At 43.0% G+C, this 4,027-nt stretch overlaps 1 non-coding gene across 1 annotated transcript; it reads left to right on the top strand.

Annotated features, from left to right (window-relative positions):
* The first annotated feature begins 662 nt into the window (after positions 1-662).
* On the top strand, positions 663-769 carry LOC122925259. Its single transcript, XR_006387575.1, has one exon. It is a non-coding gene; the product is annotated as a U6 spliceosomal RNA (small nuclear RNA).
* The last annotated feature ends 3,258 nt before the right edge of the window (positions 770-4,027 follow it).

Below are 4,027 nucleotides of genomic sequence, written 5' to 3'. Positions count from 1 at the left end.
CTAAAGTTTAAGCATTGAATTGAGGTGGCGCGCATCAATCAAAGAAGAATTTCTGAAATTTTATTCCCTGTCAACTATGCAGAGCAGGAATTTATTCACGTCTAAAATTGTATAATGTCAACCCAAGAATGTAACAGAAAAATTTGTGAAATTTATTAAGCTGTCTACTAGGTAGGGCAGGGGTCTATGACAGAAAAAAATTGTTTGTCACCCGAAAATTATAAAAATGTATTAAACTGTCAACTAGGTAGAGGAGAGGTATATTACACCCAAAAATTTGTGAATTTCACCCGACAATGTAACAGACAATTTTTTTTTGTTTTACCTGTTTACTGGGTATAGCTGTGGTACATCACATCCCAAAATTTTTTGAATTTCACCAGTAAATGTAACATGTAATGTGACAATTTTTCTATTATTTTTTTTTTTACTGTTCTACTAGGTATAGCAGTGGTACTTCACACCCAAAAATTGGTGAATTTCACCCAAAAATGTAACTGACAATTTTTTTTTTTACTGTTCTACTAGGTATAGAAGTGGTACTTCACACCCCAAAATCTGTGAATTTCACACGAAAATGTAACAGCAAATTTTTTATTTTATTTTTTACCTGTCTACTAGGTATATCAGTGGTACATCACACCCAAAAATTGGTAAATTTTGTGCTCGCTTCGGCAGCACATATACTAAAATTGGAACAATACAGAGAAGATGAGCATGGCCCCTGCGCAAGGATGACACGCAAATTCGTGAAGCGTTCCATGTTTCTAAGAGCCACAGGGCCCTTAATCCCCAAACCAGCTTCCTCAGCCCCTCCTAGGGACATAATATGCAAATTCCTCCATTTTCCTGTGAAGGAGGCTGTCCTCCTAAAAGCTAGAGAAGCTAAAGCTGCAAACTGGGATGGGCATGAAGTTCTCATTTTCCAAGATCTGGCCCAGTCAACCCTGCGGAAGAGAAGAGCTTTAAAGCCACTGACGGACTGGCTTAAGTCAAAGCAAGTCTTATATAGATGGTCCTTTCTTTTTGGCCTCTCCTTCATGTACGAGGGTCGCAGACTCAATGTTTCTTCATTCCAGGACCTGGAACAGGCTTATGAACTCCTGGGGATTGATCCCTTGGACATTCAGAACTGGGACCCAGTCCAGGACCTGGATAAATTGTCTACCCTTCCTCCGCTTGAGCTTTGGGAAAAGCAGCAAACCCCTAAACCTCAAAGAGGTAGAAGAGGAACCCCCAAGGCAACACCCAGAAGGCTTACATTGGGGGACTGAAGACATCCCCTCTTTGCTGATGTCCCTTGATTAGGGATACTCTATGCTTAATTTTACAAAGTCTTTTCTACGCTGTCTTTTCCTTTAAAATTTCTTGACTTCTTCCCCTCTTCACTTACCTCTCTGATGCTCACTTGCCGATCGCAACCTGGTCACTTATCTCTTAACTAGGGTGATACACATGATAGTGTCTCACCCCCCCCCTCCAGATTCTCTGATTCTGTTCTCCCCACTCTCCCCTACCCCTGCTTACTTATCCTAATTCCTTTTTCCCACACTGTCTCTTTCCTCACACTTTTCACCTCTCTGGCTCTCAATTTACAATATGGTATTGTTATATACAATGCTTTTCTCCTACCTGGAGCTGTGTTGCTCCTCTTTGTGCGAACATCCTGTTACTCTAACTGTTATGGTACATGTTAATGTTCTATATGTTCTTATCTTGTCCCTCAGATGTGAGATGTCTAGAAGCAGAATGTGGCATCACTATTTTGTGGAAGTATTGGAGTCTTCCTCCCCTTGTGGCGGCGCCCTCCTCCCCCTTCTACTAGCGGTATTTACCTGCACTGTTCGACAGACCTCTGAGCTTGTCCTTCCATTTCTCTCCTTAAAACATGAGTACACTTAAAATAGCATCATATAATGTCAAGGGGTTGAGGTCTCCACCAAAGAGATGTCAAATCCTCTCGCAACTTAATAGAGAGAAATGCTCAATAGTCTTCTTACAGGAGACTTATTTTAAGCATGGCAACTATCCGAACCTCTCCTACTCCAAATTTCCCATTTGGCATCACAGTAGGCCGGGGGCGCAGCTTCAAGGGGAGTTAGTATTGGATTCCATAAAGATCTGTCATTCCAATACAAAATGCATATCCAGGATCCAGAGGGAAGATTCCTGATTCTGATAGGACATATAGGGCAGACTCTAGTCACCCTAGTTAATGTATATGCCCCTAACAAGGACCAAATCACCTGGCTCTCCTCTCTCCTATAGAGACCCACAGGGAGGGAATATTGATTATGGCGGGTGATTTTAACATAGCACTCCAGCCTTTAGTAGACACCTCTTCAAAGAGATCCTCCATCCCCATAAAGGCTCTCAAATTAATACAAACCAGATTATTTGATATGGGTATGTTAGATACCTGGCGCTGTCTTAACCCTGATGTACGTGACTATTCTTTCTATTCCTCAGCTAACGACTCCTATAGCAGGATAGACTACATCTTTATTTCAAGAGAACACTTACAGCACTGCTCCTCCGCAGAAATAGGTGACATGACCCTCTCGGATCACTCCCCGGTATATTGCTACCTTTGTATTACGCCCGGGTCAGGTAAGAAACCTAACTTGAGGTTCAATGAGTCTCTGCTGAGCAATCCGAATCACAGATCCCAAATGACTTCCTTTCTAGAGGAATTTTTCTCCATCAACTGCACCCCAGATGTATTTCCCCCAGGTCCTATGGGACACCCATAAGGCCTATATTAGAGGTAGACTGATTAGCCTTTGCTCTTTCCTTAAAAAAGAATCTGACAAAAAATACACAACTTTACAGGCAAAGATCCATGCTCTGGAAAAGGCTCACAAGCAGTCATTACTAGCTCAACAGTTGGTAGAACTTTCTTCCCTTAGGACTGAACTAAAAAAACCTCCTGAATGAGCACTCAGCCAAATACTTTCTGTCTGCACAACAAAAATGTTATGCTCATGGTAACAAGGCATCAAAATTTATGATGCAGAGAATCAAACAGAGGAGAGGCTCTCGCCTCGTCCAGAGCATTAGATCTCCCCAGGGGAACCTCCTATTTAAGGCTGAAGAAATTGCTGAACAATTCAAACTTTATTACAAAGCCCTGTATAATTTACCCACCCCTACGCCGCCTGACCCCACTAAGGGGAGAGAGGACAATATTAATGAGTTTCTGAGACGACTGTATCTCCCAACCCTCTCTAAGTCTCAACGAGACTTATTAACTAGACCGTTTACAATAAACGAACTGTCGCTAGCTATCAATTCCACTCCCAAGGGCAAGTGCCCAGGCCCTGACGGTCTTCCCATAACATATTATTCAGCATTCAAGAAACCCCTTCTCCCTTTCCTGCTTTCCGTATGTAATCTTTCCTTGGAGAACCACCCCATTTCCATGGATCTGACTAGGGCCATGATCACTATCATCCCAAAAGAGGGCAAGGACCCTTCCCTGTGCCCCAATTATCGCCCCATCTCGCTACTCAATGTGGACCTCAAATTGTTAGCCAAAATGCTTGCCTCTAGACTCCAGGGTTTATTACCCACACTGATCCATCCTGATCAGGTGGGTTTTGTCAAAGGCCGAGAAGGAAAGGATAATACTATGATGGTCCTAAACGCCCTTTATTATGCCACCCACAAATCCATCCCTCTGGTCCTGATTGGCACGGACGCCGAAAAAGCATTTGATAGAGTGGATTGGTTATATATTAGACTGACCCTAACTAAATTTGGGGTCCCGGAACCCTTTGTAAATGCAATTTTTTCTATGTATACTTGCTCTTCGGTGTCCGTGTCAGTGAATGGAATCTTATCATCCCCCTTCCCAATCAGGAACGGAACCAGACAGGGATGCCCACTCTCCCCTCTACTCTTTGTTCTGGTAATGGAGACTCTCCTGCAAACCCTCAGGCAAGAGGAGATAATTAGGGGTCTCCTAGTGGAAGGCTGTGAGTTCAAACTGGCTGCTTTTGCAGATGACCTGCTAATAATCACTTCG

This window comes from Bufo gargarizans, chromosome 1 (assembly GCF_014858855.1).
Source record: "Bufo gargarizans isolate SCDJY-AF-19 chromosome 1, ASM1485885v1, whole genome shotgun sequence".
Taxonomy (NCBI): domain Eukaryota; kingdom Metazoa; phylum Chordata; class Amphibia; order Anura; family Bufonidae; genus Bufo; species Bufo gargarizans.
Note: the sequence above shows the minus strand (reverse complement) of the source record. Positions and strands in the feature narration are given on the sequence as shown.